General features: G+C 42.7%; 1 long non-coding RNA gene across 1 annotated transcript; it reads right to left on the reverse strand.

Annotated features, from left to right (window-relative positions):
• Positions 1-11,721: 11,721 nt before the first annotated feature.
• LOC131280702 (uncharacterized) lies at positions 11,722-25,720 on the reverse strand. The gene is made up of 3 exons (XR_009188415.1): positions 25,625-25,720; positions 14,669-15,451; positions 11,722-12,032 (listed from the first exon to the last, which is right to left on the reverse strand). It is a non-coding gene; the product is annotated as an uncharacterized lncRNA (long non-coding RNA).
• Between the last annotated feature and the right edge of the window lie 628 nt (positions 25,721-26,348).

The raw sequence follows: 26,348 nt of genomic DNA on the forward strand, positions 1-26,348 counted from the left end.
GATGCAGGAATTTAAAAGAGCAAATCTTTCTGATTGACTGGCCATGGCAAATAAGCTCAGCTTTAGTCCAAACTTTGCTGCTGAACCAACGCATGTGACCTTGGGCAAATCGCTTTAGACCTCTACCTCTCAGTCTTGTGTTTTCTGATACATGAAATGGGAATAGGGATCATTGCTCCTGGCTAACTCATAAAAAACTGAGGATAAAAGAAAACTCAGTAATTTATGAAGGCTGTTTAGAAATACAGCAGTTACAGAAACCTAAGGGCAGCAGAACATTCATCCAGTGGTTTCCTTACAGAGGCCGTTCTGGTAAATTCACAGTCGGTTTAGTTATGACCAACAGTTGCTATTGTTTACACAAGAAGGTCAAGACCAGTCCTGTGGATTTAATAAATAGACCAAACTATGGAAACTAGACATCTAATATCTGTGTTTGGATGACTATGAGAAAGTATAGTTCAGTTGGAAAAAGTTTGTGCCTTCCTAAAATATTTTTTCCAAATGCATACTGTAGGAAAGATTTATCAAATGGGGTTAAAAGATGCTCTTAGCCTGATACTTGACCAATATGCAAACCTAAACAATTAAATAGGAAAAAAAAATTGTTTGTAAGTAATAATAACATTGGATTTTAGATTGTAAAGGGACTTATAAGAAGAATGTTTGTAGAGAAACATCTGATTAAGAAAAAAACAGTTATGGGTTAATACATGATAATAAGAAAGAGAATGAGAAGGAGAAGGAGAAGGAGGAGAAGGTGAAGGAGAAGAACAGAATAAGGAGGACAGCTAATATATCTGAACACTTACATGTGCCCTCCGTAGTGTAAGCACTTCACACACATTAATTGATGCATTCTTCATTACAGCCTTCTAAGGTAGCTAATATAATCGACCCCATTTTACAGATAAGTGACCTGAGGCACAGTTGGCCACAGTCATCACCTTCTTACCCTTGTATATGATCTGACTCATTTTCAAGCCAGCCTGGGAGGTGTGCATTACACGTCCTATGCATAGTTGATTCAGGAAACTGAGACTCAGTAAGGTTAGATGGCTTTTCATGGTCACAACTGGTAAAATCAGAACTTGACCCTAATTTCTTAACTATGGGAAAAAGTCTGTCTCTTGTATTGCAATGCCTTCCGTTTAAGCCACAATGACATGTTAGAAGGTCTTATCTAAAGTTTTGCTGAAATAAGATGCTCTCTTATGCACCTAACTTGATGACTTGGCCCACACTCATCTTAGCAGGTCAAACACTCTGGAAGGATATGTGGCAGTCCTGGGCTCCACTGTAAGAAGGACTTCAGGACAAGGTCATGGCACTGGGCAAAGTGTCGTGTTTCTTTTGAGCCTCCCTGCCGCTGTCCCTTTGTCTTATCAAGTATCCAATTCCAATTGGCCCCTGAATCATCCAGGTGAGTGTGCAGTTATTCTTAGCGATAACATTGGCCATCAAAAGTAAGTGATCAGTTAAAATGGAATATTGACAAATTAGCACCATGGATAATATGTACTTTTAATGTAGTTTACTAACTGAGCAAAGGCTGACACCCCTTCTTTGATGATCTGATCTAGTAAGTTTGTGTCCCCAAGTTTTGTGCTGTTAGACTAATAAAACAAATTCTCCAAATCTTACCAAACCACTTCCTTTTTAAAAGTCATTAGCTGACCACTGTACACCCCTAGACAGTCACTGTGACTGGGAATTCACTTTGAGGTCAGAAAGGCATGGAAACAGTTACAGAAAAGCTTAAAGAGGGACTCAGTAAGAGGCCATGATGTGACAGCAGGACACAGCAGTTATCAGATTTACCGTTTTATTCATTTAGATCAAATACGCCCCTTTATTTGGGCTGATTTACTACAAGTTCATTCAAACATGCAGCTGCATTGATTATGGAAACTAGGATTAATTCCCTCAGGTTTTATTTCATACCAACATTTAAATGGTTGAAATTTGTATAATATTTTGAATGAGTTTCTTCTAGTCTCCCTTCTCCCCCTTCATCTGTTCTGTTGCTTGGTTGTAAACATAGATTTGTTTAATCATGCTTTTTTATTTGTTGTTGTCACTGTTTCTGCATGCCTTTGTGATAAAAATACTCTTATTTGGCCAACCAGACAGCCATTTCCACTGCCCTTCTCCCTTGCTCACCTTCCATGACAGACTTAATAAAGTGTTTTCAAGAGCCCTGGTACCAGGAGGGTCCATGTGCTGAATGGTCAATGAAGCATAAGGAGACGTCTACAGAGGAGCCTCTGGGAAGGATGTTATTTTCCAGATAAAACAGACCTACTATGAGGAGAGCTAAAACTCCTGTCCTTTCCCTTCTTCCTGCCTTGAAGCTGGTTCCGGTGCCTGGATTGCAACTGTGATGACCGCCTGTGTTCCTCTGTGTCTTGACACACCTACTCTTTTAGTGCCTCTTCAAGCTCTGCATCTTTCCCAGGACGCTTCCTTGCTCGTTCCGCAGCCCTCTCATTCTATTAACTAGCAGTCATCACCAAAAAACCAGCCTTTCTTATAGTGGGTTCCATGGACTCTTATGCCCACAAGCTGGAAGTATATACATTCTCTGGTCTGAAAAATGTGAAAAATGCTGCTTACTGAATCCTTCCCCCTGGAAAGTCACCTTGCTCATTAGGATATTGGATAATTTTTTTGAATTTCAATTGACCTGTTATTTCCCAAATATATATGACTTCAGAGTTCTTATCCTAGTTTATTCTGTATATGTAGGGTCTGTACATCATTTTGGGGGGCTATTGTACTAAAGGCATGCTGAAATGACTGCTACTAGCCATACCTAAAACTCTCTGATTTTGCACATTCCTTTCTACCCCCCAAATCTGGAAAAGAACCCCAGATTCCTTGGTCTGGCTTTTTAGATCCTCTACAATATTCCCCCCAATCTCATTTTGCAGCCCTCAATTCTCATTATTCTTCTACATGAACTCTCTGATTTCACAAAACTTTCCTATTAGTTGGTTCCCAAACGGGTTGTGTTCACTTCTGCTTTCCTATTTCTGCACATATTCTTTAGGAGGATTTTGATTTTCTTAAGAACTGGGGGAAATGTCATAAGTTCTTAATTAGTCATTTCACAAACATTTACCAAGTATTTACTTTAGCATTGTATCTCTCAGGATGCTTTGCTGTAAACAACAGAAATAGACTCTGGGCTAATTTAGGAAGAAAAGGAATTTACTGAAAGGACATTGGGTAATTCAGAGAAATTCTAGGAAGTCCAGAGAATTAAGACGTGAAGACTGTGCAGGCAGGAGCAATGCTATAAATCCTGCTGAGTCTTCATTCAGCAACGACACCACTGCTGCCACATTGCGTGCAAAGGTGCCCCTTGTGCCATCAACAGCATCAGCACTGTTCCTTAGATGCTGATGCTAGAACCATGGATACTGCTGCTCCTGGAAACTGAGTGTAGATACTGCTGTGTCCAGTATGTATTGCCAGAGTGGACTCTGCATATTTCCTTCTTCACAAGACAGGCAAATTCAAAGACCAGAATGAGTAGTGATCTGGTTAGTAAAACCTAGTTCATATATGCCCATGTTCTAACTACAAGAGAGGCTGGGAAATCCAGTGTCTGGAATTTTCAGATTCTACAGGAGATGCTATCTCTCATAAGATGGGGATTTGTTCAAAGTGAGTTTCAGATAATGAGTGGTCAAAAAAAGGACAAAACAATTTTCCACTATGGTTATGTGATGGATTACTGCCGAACACAAGAAATGGGTAAACTCTTTTCCATACCCCAATGGAGTTTATAGTCTATCAAAGAGATGATATGATTAAAAAATAAGATAATATACAATAACATAATAAATTGGACTGCTTAATTTAAAAAATACAAAAATGATGGTGAGCATAACCAACAGGGTTTGAGGAAAGTGTATTTGTACTTCACAGCTCCAAGCCATTGCTTTCCCAAGAGATTTTTTTCTAGGGCAAAATTTATGTGAATAAGCCCTGTTTCCACCTGGAAAATTTCCACATATCCTTCCAGCTTCACTTTCCAAGTTTATCTGCAAAAAGACAAGTCTCTTGGTTGCCCAACAGGATGTGTGGTGTTCAGTCCCTGAACCATCTGAAAATATATGTATATATACATATACATTTTTTTTTCATTAAGCAGAAATACCAACTTCCTCTGGGAAGATGGACAGATGTTAAGACTGAATATCAGAAAACAATAGCATGAACTTGGGAATGGGTGTGGGTTGTTCACCTCAGGTCACCTGCATTGTGTGGTGACCTTGTTGCCTGGAGAAGGGCAGTATTTGGCTGCGCTAGCATACAACCACTGTGCAGAGCCGAGAGTTTAGTGCTTTTCCTATACAGCATCAAGTTCACTGCTGCGCAGGGCATTTGAAACTCTGCTCCTGCAGTCAGCCAAAGGCCACTCCAGATTAAAATGGGAGCTGTGTGGGCAGGGCTGGAAAAAATATGGGTCACTTGGCTGCCCACGGAACATCCAAGACCAGCAGCCAGGGCCTCTACCCATAGCAGCCACCCAGCCCCAAGGCCTTGCTGCCCCTCCACCTTCCTTTCTGATGCCATACAGCCCTCTGCTTCACGTTCTTGACCTTTCTTGGAGTCCAAAAAGAGAGTGGAAGTGAAAGCAAAAATAGGGAGAAAGAATTAGGCGACAGCTTCACTCCTCCACGAAAGCAAGAGATTGTGCATCGTGGTAGAAAGAATACCGACTCAACTGCTTTCTCCAATTGTTTGGCAAGTCACTCTTCCTCCATATCATCATAAGTAAAATGGAATTATGTGAGACAACTGGTATGAAATTATGGCAAGCCATAAAGAACAATAGCAATCCCTTTCCTCCAAATAGTTTAGTGCAAACATTAACCCTCAGTCCCAAGTGACACTTAGGAGTGATTACAGCTCTAGTTGATGGTGACGGGCAGTAAATGACCTTTTGCTCTGGCTCCTTTTTGCATCCATGAAGATTTCTTAAGAAAAAGCTCATCTGTGTTTAGATTGGCTGGTACAGCCAGACCATGGTCAGCAAGAGGAGCTCTCATCCATTGGATCCTCTCCTGTCCATATCACAAACATGTAGTTATACCTGCACCCCCCCGAAAGATGTATAAGAGCAATAATTAAGTGATGACTAATGTTCTAGCAAGTGCAGAATAATGTTGTACCAAGAGTTTCTAGAGCTAAATTGCCAAGTTTGGAAATCCTGGTTCTACAGCTTACTTGTACGTAAGCACATTACTTAATCTCTTTTAGAGTTGTCTTAAAGATTAAATAAATTAATACATTTAATGCACTTAAAACAGATCCAGACACATGGTGTTCAATAATATTGGCTAATATTTTATTATATTATTTTTGTACATTTTATACATTTAAATGAGTACAATTGTATTCAAAGGATCAATAAAAAGAGGAAAAATTTATTGTGTACATGTTTTGTGTGTCAGGTGCTGTATATATGCGACTTCATTAAATCCTTACCTTGACCTTGAGCTCAGTGTTATTACTCTGAATCTGATGCTCAAAGAGGTGAAGAAACATATCCGAGTGCCGAAAATGGGGAGATGAAATTCAAACCCAGGTCCTTCTGGCCCCCATCCCCTCAATGCCGTGCTTTTCTTCCCCTGGCAAGCTGCTGCCATGACTCAGAATTCCTCTTGGGAATTTCCTTCAAAGCTTGATGACCTTGTTTAGAATTTGTGCAGCACTGTAAAAACTTCTTTTGAAAAATAGGTTACGAGAAGTTTTCAAAAGTCATTTTTTTGTCAAGGTGAATAACCCAACTGGGTATTAATGCTTGGGGCTAAAAATAAGGTGTGATTAATGCCCTTAGGTGGCTGGCAAACCAGCTCTGGAGACAATTCCAAAAATAAGGTTCTGAAGTGGTTTTGAAAAATTCACTAGCAAAGGAAACTGCATTTCCAACCCTCATTTGGTGACATTGGTTCTGATGTGCTTTTGTGCATAAGTTTTTAACAGCTTGTTACTCTTTGTATGTGAAAGAATATAGAGTAAGACTGTCTCAGCGTAACCATGACTAAGGTTTGGAGGGTGTGGTAGGATATGGGTGTCACTGGCTCTTTGCCTGTCTTTCCTCTGTGGGATGTCCTCACAGGGATGCCCTCCTCTGTGATTTCTGCAATACCCTTCTGTCCCCGAGCTCTATGAGTCCCAGGGCCATTTTGGAGAGCAAAATAATAGGGGAAGAGGAACGCTAGGTGTTGGGCACATGTTATTTCATTTATAGCTTATCACACAGCCTATTTCACTGTTAGGAAACTGAGGCTCAGAATAGGTCAATAACCTAATCCAGGTCACACAACTGGTCAGAGGGAACTGAGGCAGAGATGGCCCATATCTCCAGATTCCCCTTCACCCTGGCCTGGCTGGAGCAATGTTCCAAACACACCAGGCTGAAGTGCCTCCATACTGGTGCCTTTAAAGGAACTGAGATTGAGAGACAGAGAGGTGTAGGCAGGGGTATAATTAGGTAATTACTGAAGCTGTTCAGGACAGGATCAGGCCTTTCAGCCCATTCTTTCCTGGCTCTGGTAACAGCTAAGATACCAAGGACTCATCCCTTTTCTGGAAGTGTCTTACTCAGAAGCCTGAGCTCCAATCAGATGGCTAGCTGTGCCGTCACCTCCAGCCCTTGGGTTTATGCTTTGGAGGTCCTGCCCCACATGCCACTCCAGCAGGGGCAGGCTGCCTCTGAGACCATATTAGTTAAGTCGTTTGTGCCCTTGACAGTGTAAGACGAGTTAACTTCAAACACAGCCAAATTGGCAGATTAAACAGGGAACAATCACCTTCTCAGGTTCCATGCTTATCTTAAATCTTATCTACCCCAGATGAACTAATCTACAGAGAAAGGGGAAAATGAGTGTGGGAGTAAGGAGATGGAGAAAAAAGGTAGGCAAGCTTGTTCTTTAACTGGAGAAAAATCACAATTACTCCAAGGAAAAACACTTGTAGACGAGAACACATGTTCAAAAGATGAAGTGATCCAAACCACGTTAACGATTACTCTTTTTCCTGTCCACATAACCTCTGGATTCTGGACTCATTCCATCCTACTGCTTCTTTTCTCATTGCACCCATTATAATTCAGCTGTGAAAAGAGTGGCTTTGAAGTCCTGTTAATAGGTGACTTCAGGAAAATCCAAGGTCAGGAGAAAAATTAAACTGCTAAACTACTTTGGGGAACTTGGCTTTCTAAGGAGACAACATTTTAAAACCATTGTTAAACTAGAGTTGACCAAGATTTAGTTTCACTCTTTGCTTTCCAAATCTTGATCCTTAATCCATGAGAGCTAATTTTTCATTACCCTTTTCTGTACACTTTGGGGCTTGAGGTAGTTTTCTCTTAGACAGAGGAAGAGTCAAGAGACAGGTCAGGGAAAGGGGAGGAGGGGACCCATTCCATCAAGCTGCCAAAAATAAATTCAGCCGGTAATAGCATGTATGATACCAACTTGCTCCTACATGCAGAATACTCATCTGTATGGGAAGTGGCTTATAAAGATGATGACACTAGGAGTTTGGCACCTCAGCAATTTTACTTTTGATCTTGGAAAACTGCCCAAAGTAACCAAGTAATGCACAATCTAACTCGCTTGTCTTTCTAATCATTTTGAGGATGAGGGGATACTTTTCCTCTTAATCATGCAATACCAGAGACCTCCTTTCTGATCTAAAAGGAGCGAAATGGATTGACCTCAAAATATGTGATTAAACAACAGCAGCAGCAAGAGCTTCTTTACACAGCGACCTTGTTTATACCCCAAATCCCAGCCTGCGGCAGAGCACATTTAACAAATTTTAAACCTCTTAAAATGAAGTCTGAAACAGAAATTCAATAAGCTCTTAATTACATTTGCCTCAGAGGTAACAACTAATAATGCTCTATCCCTCACAAGTCTTCAGTGAAAGCTGGGTTCAGGCTGCAGCTCAGTCGTTGGTGATTCCCGGCTGAGGCGGAACTGCTGGTCAGCATCTCTTCTCTTACCTCCTCTGGGAGGCTCTGAGGGAGGGCTGAGGGCGGAAGGAAATGGGCCTGGAGTCATATAGGCAGCGGTTTTATTTGGGGAAATTGGGCCCCTTGGTCCTCCTGAGGAGTCGGGGTGGGTAAAGGGCCTTGGGGGGAGGGGGAAGAAAAAAAGAGTAGGGGGTGGGGCAGGGGAAGCCTAGGGAGTAGGTGGAGGCAGGGAAGTTAAGAGGATTCAGAGGAGGGAGAATGAGGGCAAATAGCTGCCTCCTCTGCTCCTGAGAAGAAAACACTGAAGAACAAGTCTTGGCCTTTGCTTCTTGAGTAAATACCAGCATGGCACATGCAGGCTTGAGGATGCCACGATGAGCCCGTCTACATGTTGAAAGTGACCCGAAAGACTGCAGATCATAACACCCTTCTTGCTGAGACAATTATAGGATTTAAAAATTAATGGATCTTTGGGAAGCGAATGTGGCTCAAGCAATTAGGCTCCCGTCTGCCATATGGAGGGTCCTGGGATCATTTCCCGGGGCCTTCTGGTGAAAAACAAGCTGGCCCACACAGAACAGAGTGTTGGCACAACAAGATGATGCAACAAAAAGGGACATGGAGGAGAGACAGTGAGAGACACAACAAACCAGAAAGCTGAGGAGGCTCAGGCAATTGGGTGCCTCTCTCCCATGTCCAAAGGTCCCGGGATCAGTTCTTGGTATGTCCTAAAGAGAAGACAAGAAGAAAAGACAAGCAGACACAGAAGTACGCACAGCTAATGAATACAGAGAGCAGACAGGTGAACGCAAGAGGTGGGGGGTCAGGGAGAAATAAACAAATTAATCTTTAAAAAAAAATTAATGAAACTTTAAAACATATTTCCTAAAATTGGTGTTCAGTCTTTGAATGAAAATTTTGATAAACACAGCTTTAAGTATTCCAGCAAGCAGATGTTTGAGAAACTGCTAACCCAGCTTGAATTCAATCTGTGTGTGAAAGGACTTGAACCCAAGTCTGGCTGCCTTTCTGGCATTACATATTAACCACCTTGGGTTGACTGACCCCACTGAAATAAGGATTCAGACAGCACTGGCTCCCAGGTGGTTGGGAGTACCATTAAATACTAGAGCGGCTTCAGGAATTATTTATGTCTGGCATCTGTTCTGATTGGTCATAACAGCACTTGTAGTTAAATATTTTCAATAGCCTCCCCCTGAGAGTGTTATAAAAATCAAGATGTCTGGCTAGTATTTTTGGCCATTCAATGAATAATTGGTCATTGGAGGTCAACAGTTACATATAGAAATTTTTTTCATATAGAAACATCAGAACAAATTAGTGAGTCTCATGAAGCAGCAGTTACATGTATAAGAGAAATTATATTTATACCCTTCTGCCTTTGGAAAATGGTAGTGTAATGGATGCTGTGATGTTGTGATGGTCTTTTGACTTGTGTAAACTTTGGATGTTGCTAGGCTATAGTCAATCACACAGGAATATGGGTGTTGCTGTGAAGGCACTTGATAGATGTGATTAAAGTCCATAGTACAACTATTATCCTAGATAATTTGGGTGGGCCTGATTCAATCAATTGAAAGGCCTTAAGAGCAGAGTTGAGACTTCCCTGATGAAGAAGAACTTCTATTTGTGGGTAATAGTTTCAGCTTGTTCCTGAGAATTCCAACCTTCCCTTCCCAACAGTTGCCCTATGGATTTTGGACTTGCCTAGCCAGACCCCACAATCTCAGAAGCTAATTCCTTATAATGCATCTCTTAATATACATCTTCTGCTGATTCTGCTTCTCTGGTTGAACCCTGACTGACACAGATATGCAACCAGGATTCTTCAGGATGGAAGGATTTGCTGTGACTGAAAAATATTATCCTGTCCAAGGCCATGATCTCTTCCCAGGGCAGCCTGTATCCAATGACTGGTTGATGTGGGTATATAAAGGTCTGGTGCCCTCACTACAAATCTGAATAACTCTCAAGTGCCACTTCAGATTTAGAGCTCCCCATGAGCTTAGCTGAAGCCTTCATAGCCCAACTTTTCCCTTCACCCCATCCACCTTCCTTCCCTTCCCTTCCCTTCCCTAGGCTTTGATTCCAAGAGCACCACCTAATAAATCTGCCTGTGAATCCCTGACTTCTTCCCAGGAAACCCCACCTGTACCAGGGACCTTGCTCCATGAATTTCCTCTCCTTTTCTCCACCTTTAACCTTCCCTTTATGTTCCTATCTTTCCTCTCAGCACATATTAGTAGTGCTAATGTTTAAAAGTAACACAACCAAAAGCCAGAATAACCTTTTCTAAATTTGTTGTCATCTCACATTATGGCTATTTTCCTCCCCTACACACACATCCAAACTTCTTGACAGACTAAGTTGACATTGTCTCCACTTTGCCTTCCACTCACTCCTTAATACAATACGATCTGGCTTCAGCCACCATCAGTCACTGAAGTTCCATTATGAGTGACTTCATATTTATAAGAATTCTATGGGCACTCTTCAGCCCTTCCCATATGTACTTGGCAGCTGACAGTGTGATTTTTCTCCTTTCTTTTTGAAATTGTTGCCCTAATTCAACAGCCTCCAAGATCCTCTTTGCCTGGATTTCCATGAATCTCTCTGGTTATACCTTTTCAGTCTTCTTGATGGACTCCTTTTGTTAGCTATGAAAGACTTCTCATTCTACACTCTCTTTTAGGGCAATTTGGCCATGCCAATTCTTTTGGTGCTCATGATTCCCAAATCCATATTTCTAACTTCAAGCTCTGTCCTGGGCCCTGGGCTCTAAGGTCTATATTTCCAACTATTATAACTTCCTCCTGCCTTGCCTAACGCTGATCTCACACACCTCCATCCTATTGCCACAAATGTTCCTCCTTTCTGGGCTCATGGCACCCTCCCATTCTTCCAACCAACCGAGCTGATGATTGTCCTCAACTTTTCTCTAGCACCAGCCCCACTCCCCACACAGCCAACCATTCACCAGGGTCTGTGGCTTCTTCCTCTTTAACAGTGGATTCTCAAGGGTAACCTTATCTCTCCCATCTTATTATTTTAGTTCAGATCTTTGCCTTTCACCTATTTCATAGACAACCCTTGGACCTGAGCAACCTGGACTCCACACTTACAGGGCTCTGCGCCATCCTTTCTCGGGTCAATTCCCTAATTATGAGGCAAGAAGTCCGTGGGATCAAAGAGACATTGCCACCAAGACCCACACACTCTATTTCTAGTCATATCTCTGTACCCAAGACTACAGATTTCCTGTCCAAATGGCCCAAAACTTCCAGAGCCTGTGCAGTCCTTATCCCTATGTCTATCCTCTCTCAAGGAGACCCCATCAGTGGAGTGCACACCCCTAAGTCTGAGGTGGACAAGCGGTGGCTCTTTTCATGGGGGAAAGGTGTACATGGAGGTTGGATATATGGGCTGGACTGTCCACATGCATGTGTACAAAATTCCTTGTGGGGTTTGATGGAGCTGGTCTGTTGGGCTGGGATAGAACAGGGGTGATCTGTGGACCCAGATGCCTCTAATTGAACTTTTTCCCCCAGACCCACAAATGCTGGGGAAAGGGTGCTGATTATGGAACATCTAATAGATGCCAAGTACCAAGGTAAATGATGGGAAATCAAAGATGAACTGGACATAATCAGTGCCCTCAAGAAGAACCACTGGCACTCAGGAACAGACAAGAAAGGAAACCATTGTGAAACTAGATGAAGGCCATTTTAATAAAAACATGCTTACAGAATTGTGTGAACAGTAAGGAACAAGAGTAAGCTCTGTGAGGTAACATGGGAAGCCTTCCCACATGGGATGACATTTGAACTGAAATTTGAAGCTTGAGCATAAGTTTGCCAAGCTTGAAGAAGCGATTGAAAGTGAAGTAAACAGCGCGTATACAAGGACTCATGGGTGGCTGAGTGAGTGGGAGCACAGTGAGAGGGTGCTAGAAAGGTAGTTGGTGTTGTCATGAAAGGCCTTGTGTCGCTTGCCAAAGAGTTTGTACTTTATCCTGAAAAAAAGAAAAAAAAGGGATTTAAAGCAGGGAACCAACAAGGTCTTCAGCTATTATTTCTTCTAATATTCTTTCTTTTCTCCCTCTTTCTTCTCCTTCTGGGACTTCATAATGCATATATTGGTATGCTTTCCCATCAACAGTCTTCACTCCAAGGGAGACCCTGCTCCCCAAAACCCCAGCATTGTCTGATGTCCTACTCTAAACTCAGGGGATCCCTTGAAATCACAATGCTACCTTTTGCCCGCTGATGAGCCAGACCCTGCTACCACCCTACTCCACCCGCACATCAACCCCTCCTTGGAGGCTCACAGTGACACCAATGCAACTGAGCTCACTGCATCCTTGGGTATAATACTTTGGTTTTTGTTTACTTAAAAGGTTGTCCTAACTCCTAATTCCAAGTTCTGCCTATTTCCAGCTTATTTCCATCTCCAAACCAATCAGCAAAGGAATATAAACCCATCGCTTATGACCTATAACTAAGGTGATCATGTAATTTGTCATCCAAATCATTACTCTTTTTAGACTGAATGGACACAATAAAAGTTAATTGGATGTGTGACCACTCAACACAAAACCGAAGAGCATTGGTCATTTCTTTGGGAGAAGCAAAATTGAGACCTGTAAAGAAATTTCCTTCTTCATCCCATTATATCCACCATGGGCTGTGGCTATGTTGCCTTCAGCTGTAGACATGTTTTTCCTAATTTTAGCTTGTTCTAGTCAGCTCAGTCTGTTGTGGTTCACCCAGAAGCATCCCGTCACCAAAAGAGAGAAAGAAGAAGTGTTCCACTCCTTAGAATGCCCAAGGCAAAGAGCAGCTCCTGGCTGCTGTAGCGAGAGAGCTCTGCTTGACAGGGTACCAGCACTGTATGTGGGTAGGAGAGGAGGCAGCTGCACTTTGCAGTGGTTGTCATTCTTATTTGGCAATTGTTTGGGGTTTTAGAAACCCTTGGCATTGGTTTCTAACTCCCCATCCACCCACTCTTGGTAACCACCATTTGTCCTCCGTATAAGTGGTGCCAACTCTGAGATGAGCAAGGCCACGCTCAGCAGCCCTGGCTGGCTTCTGCTTTGGCACTTGAAGGGCTTCCTCTGCCTCTGCTCAGGCCCAGAGCTTTCAGTGGCCCTCAGAATCATGCACTTATGAGGGGTTTCAGTGTCAGAATGCCAACAACTCCCCAGAGACTGGCAATAGGGATAACAAATTCTTTCTGCTTTTAAAAAGTACATTGAATGTTGAAATGTTCTTTAGTCATGTTCATTGTTGTGAGAATCCATGGGCTTGCATTAGAGAGAGTGAACACATTTCTTTTGGCATTTGATAGTGTATTGCCATTTAAAGGAAATTCTCCTCAGCCCCTTTATTTCACCATCATGCATGGCCTTGAGCCAGCCCACCATATAACTCTCCTATGAGTAGGGTGAAAGAGAAAAAATAACCAGGCCCACTTTGCCCTATAAGTGTGACAAAGATTATGGAGGAACCCCAAATCTTTGGGGTTTTATTATCTTATTACTTGATTATTATTGAATTTTCTGGGACCCCAAACACACTTAAGTTTAATCTGAAAAAACTTCAGGAAAGTTTTTCTTCCGGAAAATGATCTCAGAATGCATTTAATAAAATGAAGGTTTTTAATTCATCATTCAAATTTCTCCATTTTCTTCCCAAACAAATCCTATTTCAGGCAACTTTGATACATAGGTGTTTGAAATTACAGAATTCATTAAACAAAGCATTCAGTCTGGAGTCTGGAACTTTCCCTACAGAATATACCTGCATTAAGTGACTACCCCCGTGTGAATGTGAGATAGTCAAACTCTGAAACTTTATAAAGAGCTCGTCCAGAGGGAATCCTGGGAAGCAGAGCTCAGTGCTACTAAAGTTTAGTCAGAGATCCTTAAAAGTTTGGTGGCAGGCAAGAGAAAGGGGAAGAACAAAAAGAGAATTGCCTTGGGAAGGAGATTTCAGAGTCAAGAAAGGACTGCGTAACTTTCCCAGTTATACCCTCACTGGGACAGACGAGGTCACCTGGCCAGTACCTGCCAAAAATGTCCAACCCAGCGAACTGAGGACTGGACTTTTCAGTTCCATTCTGTGGGAATGGGGCCCTGATTTATAACTGAAGTCAGTAAAACTAAAGGATTTGCTATTCAGGTACCATTGCTGAATGCACCTGTTTAAATGGCTCACTAGTGAAGCTTCTAAAGTTTTGATTTTTTTTTTTTAAAAACAGTGAGTCCTTGGTAAACAATGCTCCCAAACTCTCCCCTACAACTGGAACTAAGGTCAGTACCGTCTGTGTTTGGAACACCAAGTCCTGGTTGAAGACTGTTGTTCCAATTCATCCACAGAGAGTGGCCCATCGACAGGAAGTGTAAAGGCAAACAAACGAGAAGGACCACATGAGGCACTGGCCTCTGGACACTTGGCCAAAAGTAGTGAGTAAGGCTTAGAGGCCAAACCCTTAGGGTATACAGAGTGTCAGGTCTGGGTTTAAATCCCACACCCACTATCTGAGCAAGTTACTAAAACTTCCTAGGCCTCAGTTTCCTCATCTGTGAAATGGGGATGTCAATTATACAAATGTGAGGATTAAATGGAAAAAAAAATGCACGTAAAATACCTGGCAGGTGGAAAGTAATAGTCTTGCTGTGTAGATGCAAAATGTTAGACAGAAGACTCCTCTGTTGGCCGAAGGACTGTGGTACTATGTGAAGCAGACTCCACAGAGCTCTCATTGGTTTTGTTGCTACCTTCTTTCTCCACCTTCTCCCAGAAGAACTGTTACTACTGAAGGACAGGGCTTGAAGGAAGTTAGCATAGGAAGAAGACTCCTGACAAAACTGAACAGGATACTACAAACAGCTACCTCTGTGCATTCTGCTAAACTCAAGTGTGAGGAACGTCAGGCTGGACTCTGGTTTTGATTAGGGCAGAGCGCACCAAGACAATAGCTCCAGCCACTAATTGTTACCTCCTCAGAAGAACATGCTGTCTTTTTCTAAGTAATCTGCCAATTAAATTTTAAACACAGGGGTCTTTTTCTTAAAACATACAGATTTATATTACTATTTCAAAAAAATTCTAAGACCTAAAAATACAAGTATTTATAGCCTTTTAAAAATGTGTGCCAGCAAAGCAGATTTGGCTCAACTGATAGAGCATCCACCTACAATACAGGAGGTCCAGGGTTCAAACCCAGGGCCTCCTGCCCCGTGTGGTGAGCTGGCCCACGTGCAGTGCTGATGAGCACAAGGAGTGCTGTGCCACACAGGGGTGTCCCCTGCATAGGAGTGTGCCCCATAAGGAGAGCCACTCCATGTGATAAAAGGGCAGCTCGGCCAGGTGTGGCACTGCATACACAGAAAGCTGATGGCGCAACAAAAAGAGACACAGATTCCCAGTGCTGCTGACAAGAATACAAGTGGACACAGAAGAGCACACAGAAAATGGACACAGAGAGCAGACAAAGGGGCGGGGGGAGGAAGGGGAAAGAAATAAATGAAATAAATAATAATAGTAAAGTAATATAAATCATCAAATAAATTCTGGGAAAAAAAAATCTGTGCCAGATGAATGCAAAAGACTGCTGGTTTCATTTGTTTTACTCTTACTGGGATACACACATCAGTGCTTTCAGTTGTTAGCAACTAGCTCTTTTCCAAATAACCAGTTATTGGAATTGAACCTGTTTGATTTATTACACCCACACACAAACACACACACATAGACACCAGCTGCATATGTGAATGCAATCTGAATGTCCCCTCCTTGGGTAAACGGGAGGAGCTGTTGCAGTTGGAATATTTGTTTTGATGGCAAAGTTAGAGTTGTGTGATGATGAGCAGAAAATTTAGTTTCTCTGGGTCTCAGATTTCTGAAATATCAAGAAGTCAGCCTAATTAAGACCACAGATGTGTTTTATTTGGCCGATGGTGCTTTTAAAATATGTGAATGTGAATGACTTTTCTGAGCGTTTGCGTTCCAGTTCCCACAGTCGGAACCACCCGAGCATCCTCCAGCGGACTGGCTGCTCACATTCGTTTCACTTGCTGGGCCCCTGAAAGCATCTGGGTTTGCAGAGCCTGAGCGAGAGGGTCCAGAGGGCTTCCTCTAGCTACACGAGGGATCTGCTGTTCTGATTCTTGCTGATTGGCTGCACTGTTCAATCTCTTTGTCAGGGGAGTAAATAAAACCTACATACTTCTACAGGCTTATGGATTTATTCGAAACAATTGAAGCGTGGCTCAGACAAAAAAGAAATCATTAATTTCTGATAGGAAACTGAAATTAAGTCTCTTCACAAATATTTTCGAAGATCCCCGTTCTGTAACTCTAGATGCTTATCTGCAAGGTAGTGCATATTTCAGACAGGCAAATACCGCTCTCCTTATTCAAAGTTGTATATCTGAAACTCTCCCCAAAGTTTCTGCTTGTCCTTCTTCCTTCATCTTTGACGCTCTCATTAAAGATATTTGGCAAACACCCCTGACGATTTAAGCCCTGGATGTGATCAATAGAGATTTAAATTTTATGATTAAACCATCATGATCCCACAAAGAGATACACTGAGCTTTCAGCTGGTTTGGGCTTCGAGGCAAAAGAATTTGAGTGAGACCCTCTTCTTGAGTTTAGGCTATGGGCTCTAGCTAGAACTGAGCAGGTCAGAGAGGCCTTCTGTTGGAAAGGCTGTAGGCAGAGAGCTGAGTGCACTTCCTGCCAAGCTGAGAGTAATGGCTCTGCCCTCCAAATGTACAGATTTTATTGATCCATTTGAAATTTCACCCTGAGAGGCACAATCTACCTCACTTTGGTCTCAGAAACTGTACACTTGAGGCAATGATTTCAAACTTGCTCTCTTTGCTGAACTGCTGCAAAATTGGTGACAAGCATCTCAACTGTATTTGCCCAAATCTCTTTCATCACTTAGAGCAGAGTCACCACCCAGAACAGGTAATAGCCTGGATTAGTGGACAGAATCACCAGGGGAGCTTATTAGAATGCCAGTTCCAATTCAGTGGGTGTTGCGTGGGGCCTGAGATTCTGCGCTCTGACTGCTCTCAGCTGATGGCAGTGCTTCTGGTCCATGCACCAGATTTTGAGTAGCAAGGACCTAGAGAAGTGTGTTCATTTCAATGGAATATTTTTTGCCTAATTCTGTGCTAGGTGCTAGGAATACAAAGATACACGAGATATAATCATCTTTCTTCAAAGAGCTCACCATCTAATAGAAGAGGCAGACACATAAAAATCTAACTGTAATTTACATGATGATTTCTATGTTCCAATATGAATTGTCCCTTGCAAGTCAAAGAAGAGTGAGAAATTAAATTACAGCTTACAGTCAATGTATAAATATTCTCCTCTCTAGATCAGTCTCCTCCTGCCACCCCCATACATGCCCCAAGATGAAAAACAGACTTATAGCCTGGTACCCAGATATCACCTTCCTTGAATTGAGAGATTCAAGGGCTCAAACTTTCGGCAATATAAACAGAACCTTTCATTATTGCTAAAGTATAATTTTTACAAAGGTAACAGCATGACTCTCATGTAAGCATAACATGAACATGTGTCAAACATTTTATTCAATTAACACTGATTCATAGAACATTTGAGAAGCTAGGAATTAATAGGTAATGTTAAGATGAGATTGCTGGGTTACAAGTGTCCATCAACCGATGAATGGATAAACAAAAAGTGGTTTATAATACAATGGAACACTATGCAGCCCAAAGAAGAAATGAAATCTGGATGCATACAACATGGATGAAGCTTGAGGACATTATGTTGAGTGAAATAAGCTAGACACAAAAGGACAAATATTGTGTGGTCTCACTAATATGAATTAAATACGATGAGTAAACTCAGAGAGGCAAACTCTAAAGTATAGGTTACTAGGAGATAGAATGTGGGTTGAGAATGGAAGCTGATGCTTAATGTATGTAGAATTTTTAATAAGGTTTATTGTGAAAATGTGGAAATGAATAGAGTTGATTGTAACAGCTAATGAGTATCACTAATGCTGATGATTCATAAACGTGATTGCAGTTGAAAGGGGTAGTGCGTGGATGTACAAGTCAATTATTAGGGACTATGTAACAGTGATTTTGGTGGCAGATGAAGATTGTGGTTAAAAGTGTAAATATAAGAATGTTCTTCTATAAAGTGTTAAGAATGTGGTGATACATGGGAAAATTATAACTAATGTATTAATAACTTATGGACATAGTAATATTGTAATGTTTTTGCAGTGATGGCAAAGAAGATATATCAATTCTAAAGGACAACAATGGGAGTGTATAAGAGGGCATGGGATTTTTCCTTTTGGAGTAATGTAAACATTCTCAAATTGACTGAGGTGATGGCAGCACAATTCTGTGACAAAAATGAGAGCCACTGCATGTGCACTTTGAATGGATTATGTAAAACATGGGGCTGTATATAACACAGTGAATTCTGTGGTGGAAGATGAACTGTGTTTAACAGAACAAATATGAGAATGTTCTCTCATGAACGATTACAAATATATAATACTAATACAAGGTGTTAATAATTGCATGGGTTGGGGGAAAGTTCACCAAATGTAAGATATGGGTTACAGTTAGTAGTATTATTTGATGAAGTTCTTTCATAGTTTGTAACCAATGTTTCACAACAATGCATGGTGCCGGTGGTGGGTGATATATGGGAGTCCTGTATAGATGATATGCATGGTTGTTTTGTACATTCACAGCTTTTACTAGACATTTATTGTTTATGTATGTTCACATATGAATGATATACTTCAATAATTTTTTAAGGAAGAAAAAGATTGCTGGGTTAAATACAAAACTGATTCATGTCTAACAAGGCCATAAACTGAGCGTTTGGGCTATCTATACTATTGGATAGATGTTATTCGCATCTGTACTAGATAAAAATCTACAAGGTAGCATCTACTTCTCTAGAGTTGTATAATAGCCTAGATGATAGTGAGTAAAGCCCTACCCTAGAAAAGCATCTGATAATCTCTTTTCTCTATTTTCAAGTTTCAGACAATTCCTCTGATTATACACTCAACCCCTAGAAAATGATCCTGAGGAAGGAGATTACCGCACTCCGCGCTCCGCACACACACACCTTTACCTCTACTACTTCAGGATCTGAACCTTTCTCTAGGAAGGTTACCAGATTGGATTTCATTCCCAGATAAGATCATCTACATCGATAATATCTGTTCTTCATGGAGGCAGTAGGCTATACGTTTTTGGCACATTATCTCTCTCAAACTTCACAGCAGCCCTTAACGTAATTATCATTAGGTGACTTGCCCAAAGAAAATCAACTGGGGGCAGAGCCAGAGTTCAAACCCAATAATAGTACTACAAACACAATAAATACTTAATGAACAAATGTGTGATGATAATGCTGGACAAGAATAGGCTGTTTGTGACAAACATGATTTGAAAGCTTTTTGCCACAGCGCCTATAAATTCCTACATTAAAATTAGTCCACTGGGTGAAGGATTGTTTGCAGAACCCAAATTAGAACTGAGGGGGAAGCATGGGGTGAGCACTGCCCTACTGGACAGGCCCCCTGGCATTCTGCTGTAAGGGGAAGTGGCCTATCAGACCCAATCATGGGGTCTGGAATAGCAGAAGCCTGTGCAGGGCTAGGCAAGGTGGGCCTTGCTTGCATATCCCTCTACTCCCAGCTGCTCCATTGTTCCTGGCGACATCCCTGATCCACCCCCTCTGCCCATTTCTCAGGGCCCCAGTGAATAATCTAAGCAAGAATGATGTTACCTTCCAGGGAAGCACTTCCTGGCTACTACCCAGCCACCTCCTCGGGTCCAAGGGCCTATCACAGTCTTTCCTGCTCTGAAAGTGGGTAATGACAAGGCCTAAAAGTTGGACAAACACTGTGGGCAGCTTGCAGGGGAGGAAGGCAATCTCTAGCACAGATGCATACCGCCACTGAGGACTCGGGGACAGCCAGTCCAATAGTCATTTCTGTGATTTAAGTCCCCTTGGGCACTTGTTGAAATGCATCCTCCCAGACCCCACCCCAGATTTCCAAATCAGAAACTCTGGGGTAGAGCCCAGCAATCCTCCTGAACAACCTCTCTTGGTGATTAATCTGAAAACCTTTCATTCTAGATTATGAGTTCTTTCCCCAGGTTTCACATTAAAATCACTTTTTGGAAGGGTTTCTAAATATAGCATGCCTTGGCCTGAGAATTTGTATTTTTAAAGTTTCCTGGGAGATTCTAAAGTAAAGCCAGGGTGGAAACCATGGTTCTAGAATTTGGCACTTCTTGAACTTAAACATGTATTCAAGTCACCTGGGAACCTTGCTAAAATGGATTTTGATTCAGTAGGTTTTGGGTGAAGCCTGAAACTCTGCATTTATAAGCTCCCTGGTGATGCAGATACTGTTGATCTTTGATCACAAGGTTCTTTATCATGGAGTCTTAACTTGAATCGTTAGACTCATCTATGGAGGTTGCATTGGTTTCCCAGGGCTTAGTGTAACAAATAATCACAAACTTAGCTAAGGCTTCTATTACAAATTACAAGAACACAAATTTACACTTTGGCAGTTCTGGAGGTCAGCAGTCTGAAATCAGTTTCATTGGGCTACAGTTAAGGGGTTGACAGGGCCAGTTCTTTCTGGAGCCTCTAGAGGAAAATCTGTTTCTCTTCCTTCTCTAGTGTCTAGAGACCACACACATTTTTTCACTTGTGGCCCCTTCCATCATCTTCAAAGCACACCACTGTAATCTCTGCTTCTGTCATCATATGGCATTCCCTCTGCCTCTTAGTCCTTCTCTTGTAAAGACCCTGGTGATTCCACTGGGCTCACCCAGACAATCCAACATGATGACACCATCTCAAGATCCTTACCTTAATCACAACTGCCAAGTTACCTTTTGCTGCATTAGGTAACATTTGCAGGTTCCAGCATTTGGGACATGATATTGTGTGCGGGGGGGGGGGGGGGGGGGAGAGGGGATATTATTCAGCCTAACACAGATTTTTTTTTTTTTTTCTGAAGATCCTGACGTGTTTGATATAAGGACGGGCCAGGACACAGTTGTTACTCAAAGCCCTGGGCGATGACAGTGAAGCCTTGAGGAACACTGCTCCAGGTGGGCCAGGGCACTGGGGCTGGGTCTTCTACCTTCTGTTTCCACTGGTTTTTCCCTAGAAATCCACTCAGAACCCCCAGCAGACAAGCTTGGGCCTCAGAGGAGGGAAAACGGAGGAAAATTTTGGTTCTCAACTAGGGACTTGTTTCCTGCCCTGTGTCCCCTATAGAGTCAAAGACCCAGGGCAGCACATGCGGGGTTGAATCAGCAGTTTTCCCTGAGCAGGCACTGGGTGTTAGTGAGTTTCTTTTTTATTTGGCATTTATAGTATTCTCTGGCACTTCTGAACTCTTGCAACTATAACCCAAATCTCACACTGCCTTCCTCAGCTAGAGTTTAAAAACTAAGAGTTCTCTGTTGAAATAACCAACTATTAAAAGTCCATGGCCTTTTACAAAATATAGGTTGACAGAAGGTATTGTGAAATGCTGTCTGGTATAATTAAAATTGCAGTGCAATTGTCAACACCCAAGAGTCAAGCACACTGTGTGAAGTGACAGTTGGGATCAAACAGTCTGTTCCCTAGCTGGATAACCCAGGCCTGTGGCTTTCCTAATCTCTCTCCCAAGCCTGAAGCTCTTACCGTCAGCTACAAGCCCCAAAAGCCAGCCACTCAACCAGAAAATGGACCGTCCTACTAGTGGCTTCTGCCCTAGTCTTTATATCCAAAAGGGATGCTTGCTTTCTACTAGGCCTTCCTGGCGGACTTTAAGAACCTCTGCGGTAAGCAGAGGTTGGTATTCTATCTCTCTTTAATGATTTCAGCTTCACTGACAAGAACAAGCCTTGTTTTGTGACTATTGCAGAAAAAGTCCACTTTGACTGGGGACAGTGGAAAGCGGAAAGGATTTAAAATCAAAGGGAACTACTGTTGCATCCCAGCATAGACCTATGCTGTCCAATATGGTAGTGACTAACCACATGTGGCTATTTAAATATGAACTAAAATTAAATGAAATAGAAAATGTAAATTTCTCAATAGCACTAGCCACCTTTTAAGTGCTCAGTCACTATGTGGGTCCAGTGGCTGCAATACTGGACAGTGCAGATGTAGAACATTTCCAACACTGCAGACAAATCTACTGGACAAACACTGCTGTAGACAAAGCATGTACCCTCTTTGGAGCCTCAAATTGCTCATCTGTGAAGAATTAGGCATTTGGGCTAGGTGGTACCAAATGTTCTTTCCTTCTCCAAAAATTTTGGGAGGTCTAGAATCTATGTCTGTTTCACTTTGAAGCTCTAGAAGATGGCTGGTTTCCTAGTGATTAGAATAGGAAATGGCCTGAGAATAAAGACCACAGAAGGTCAGCCACCAACAAGCTAGGGATACAACTTGGGCAAAGAGAAGTTGGCCTTGGCATTTGCAGGCTCTGGCTGCACTAAAGTTGCACCTGGCCCTTCACTCCTGCAGCAATTCTCCCCTCCCAAGCCCTTCCCCAGACTCAAAATATATGTTCAGCTCTTGGGTCTGAACCATTGCATTGTAGCATTGATGCCTAGAGTTCAAAGCCACGCATAGTCTGCTCCTGGGCAAGAGCACAGGCCAGATTTAGCAGAGCTTAGCGCTAGCCTTGATCTGCCACTAACTGGCTGTGTAACCGTGGGCAAGTCACCCAAAGGGGCACAATTCACTCACATGTAAAATTATGTTAGTATATGGACTCAAAGGACATTCCCAACTCTAAGGTTTTTCCAACCAACCACAGGCCCATGGGGAAGCTGCATTTGGAGAAAGATTAGCAAGATTGTTCCTGGAGAAATGGGGAGGGTCTAGGGAAGAGGGGCATTCCCCCTTCCGGAGCCTTAGGCTAGGTAGAACAAAACAAGCCAGGCTTGTTTCTGATTGAGGTCTGCCTGGGGATGAGTCATCTGGAGGAAAAGGCGTGTCTAGGCGCCAGCCTGCCCTGTCTGGTTCATGCAGCTCCTTATACGGCACTTGTTTTTCTGGCAGGTGATGTGTTCCTGGACATGAAGCTTGTTTTAAGTCAATTCTTCAGGTGGCATGCAGAGAATGTTTGTTTTGTTTCATTTTGCAAAGTACCATCTCAAGAGGTAACAGCCTCCTCACTGGAACATGTCTTTCTAGACATGTCCAGGTCCCACAGCCCCTACCAGCAGATCCAGGGCCCAAAGCTGGAAGCACAGAGTCTTTCCCCCTCCCACAAATAGAGGACACCATGCGGGCAGGGGTGCAGACAGCTTAGCCCTACCGTAGCTAATGGCTTAGAATTCCACCCATGCCAAGATGATATGGAAACATGGAAGTCTTACACACAGTCTGCCCTCCTGCTTTTCCCTCTTCTCATGGCACGTGCACTGCTGCAATGCCTAAAGACTTGACTTTTCCAAGCTGGTCTATCAAGGATAATTGCGGTCAACACAGCACTTCTCAGAGAAGGTAGCTCACTCTGCTCACCAACCAAGCATAGGACCAAGGGTTCTTAACCTTTTTTGTTCCATGGACCCCTTTTCCAGTCAGAGGAAAACCACAGATCCCTTACTAAGTCCACACTATATTGTGTATTATTTAATAAATATAACACACCTGCACCAACATGTCCCCACAAGGATTTTTTTTTAATTTCAGTTCAAGCTCGTGGACCTCCATGTTAAGAACCCCTGCATAGGCCATCAGCCCCCTCATCCCCCACCTTAAATGATACCAGCCTAACTCAATCTCAAGTCCAAGATGTCCAGACCCCTGGCAATAGAGACTGTTAACCCTGCCTGCCTGAACCTGGAGTTTTTCAATACTCTGTGTGCCAGTTATGTGCCAGCTGCTGAGTTAAATGCTTTACACGCCTTGTCTCTGAGCCTTGCAACCACCCTGCAGGGTAGTTTTCATTATCTCCTTACTTTATAGTTGCGGGAGTGAGGGTCAATGACTTGCCCAAGGCTACCCACACAGCTAAGTGGCTTTGCTGGGACTAGAACCAGTTCCTCAAGTCTTCAATGCCTATGCCCTGGTTCCAAAAAAAACTGGAGTTCTTCCAAAAGTTAACAATTTTAAGTCCCGGCTATTGGGAAGGATAAAGAAAGGATAAAGAAAGGGGATGTATTTTCCTATTGCTGCTATAACAAATTACCACAAACTTGCTGGCTTAAAACAACACAATTTTATTCTCTTATGGTTCTGGAGGCCAGAAGTCTGAAAAGTCCTTTTCATTTACTAAAGTAAAGGCGTCAGCTGGGCGGGTTCCTTCCAGAGCCTTTAAGGAAAGAATCTTTTCCCAGCTTCTGGAGGTCACCTGAATTCCTTGGTCCAGGACTCCTGCCATGCAACACTGCAACCTCTTGCTTCAGGTATCACATCTCCTACTTCCTTTGACTTTCTTGCCTCCCTCTTAAAAGAACAATGCTGTGTAGCAGTGCTCCAAAATGTTCTTATCAAATGCAATGAATGTACCACATTAATGAAAGAAGTTGCCAATGTGGGAGGAATGGGGGGTGTGGGTAGTGGGGTATATGGGAACCTTTTATTATATTTTTTAATGTAACATTTCGTGAGATTTATGTATTTTTTTTAAAAGATAATAAAAATTTTTTTAAAAGGTTAAAAAAATTTGTAATTTCTTTCAATCTACTTTTCTATTTATTTTACAATTTTACAATAAAGGTCTTTTTATCAGCTAAAAAAAAAGAACCCTGTGAATTGGGGTCCATCTGGATAATCCAGGATAATCTCCCCATTTCAAGATCCTGAACTTAATCACATCTGCACAGTCCCTTTTGCTATATCTAATGTAACACCTTCACGGATGGCTGGATTAGGGTGTGGACATCTTTGGGAGGCGGCTTTCCAGGCTTCCACAGGTCGTTTCTTGTTTACCTTGAGAGCTAGGAGTAGTTGTTGAAAATAAGTTTGGGCTTCCACTCCACCTCTGCTCTTCCACTCCACCTCTGCTCTTCCACTCCACCTCCTGCCTCTTCCCTTAGTATGGGAAACAGGTCTGCAGAGATCCCAGCGACCATGAGGCCTCAGAGAACAAAGACTCCCAGCACAGAGGCTGTGGACACTTGCACCCAAAGGCCCTCTTCAGCCCTGCACACTCCCCGCGAAGGGCTGGGTGGCAGCAGAGTAAGAGGTCTGTGTCATCAAGCAACTGGTGGCCTGAGCAGCTTTGTCAACCTAGAGAAGACCTCACAGAGGAGCTCTTCACTCCCTCCAGACTGTCCCTTCACACACACACACACACAGACACTCATGCCAGGAAAAGATGCACGTATTTTCTTTAACTATAGAGCACCCCTCTGTGCCTGGAAAGTGTCCAGTTTCCCTCACATGACGAGCCTCCTGCCCACCTATCCTACTGCGGCTCATGCCACTACCTTCCTCTTCTATTGTGTTCTAGCCCCTCCGTCAAGGTTGACAAAAGGAAACAGTCAGGATTTTAGCAGAACTAGCCTTTGTTCTTCTCACACTGCTTGCTAATAAGACATACCTTCAGTAGCTTAAGTAGTCAATTCATTTTAGGGTCGTGGTTTCCAGAATGCAAAGTCCTTCTTTGAAAACAGGAAGATTGTCTTAGCAACCAAGCCTGCTAAGAAATTTCTCTCTCTCTTTCTCACACACACACACACGCCTGAAACTAAACTAATGACTAAACCATGAAACTAAACTAAAATGCTTTGTGGTGGGGAAGGTGGTTAATCTTTCTCCACCTTACAAATGGGCAATCTTAGATAAAGAAAAACCAAACAACTTTTAGATAGTCCCAAGACTAGGAACCAGTTCTTCTGACTCAAAAGAGAGTACTTCTCTCTATGTGCTGTCCACAAGGGGCTTGAAGACAAACTGATAAGGTGCGTTATAAAAGGAGAAAGCAAACCAAGAAGTCTGTGAAGTGATAAGCAGCATAGGTTAGCTGCTCTCAATTGGATGCTAACTGGGCACAGTCCAAAACAACAGCAATAAAAATCTGACCCTGCAGCACTCAGTCTAGCTAAAGGAGCTAAAAATCAGAGGGTGAGAATTTCCAGGTATCCCAGTCTACTTGACTTACACTGTCTGTCTCTATGTCCCTTGCACCTCTCATCCCTTTCCCTGCAATTTCCCTGCAGCTCCCCTCCCCCCAACTCCACATTCTGGCCTCCAGACAGCAGCTAAGGCCAGTGCCGGGGTGGGGGGGCTAGGTGCCACCTTTTCTCTGTGCCCCATCCCTCCCT

This window comes from Dasypus novemcinctus, chromosome 2 (assembly GCF_030445035.2).
Source record: "Dasypus novemcinctus isolate mDasNov1 chromosome 2, mDasNov1.1.hap2, whole genome shotgun sequence".
In the NCBI taxonomy this organism is placed as follows: Eukaryota; Metazoa; Chordata; class Mammalia; order Cingulata; family Dasypodidae; genus Dasypus; species Dasypus novemcinctus.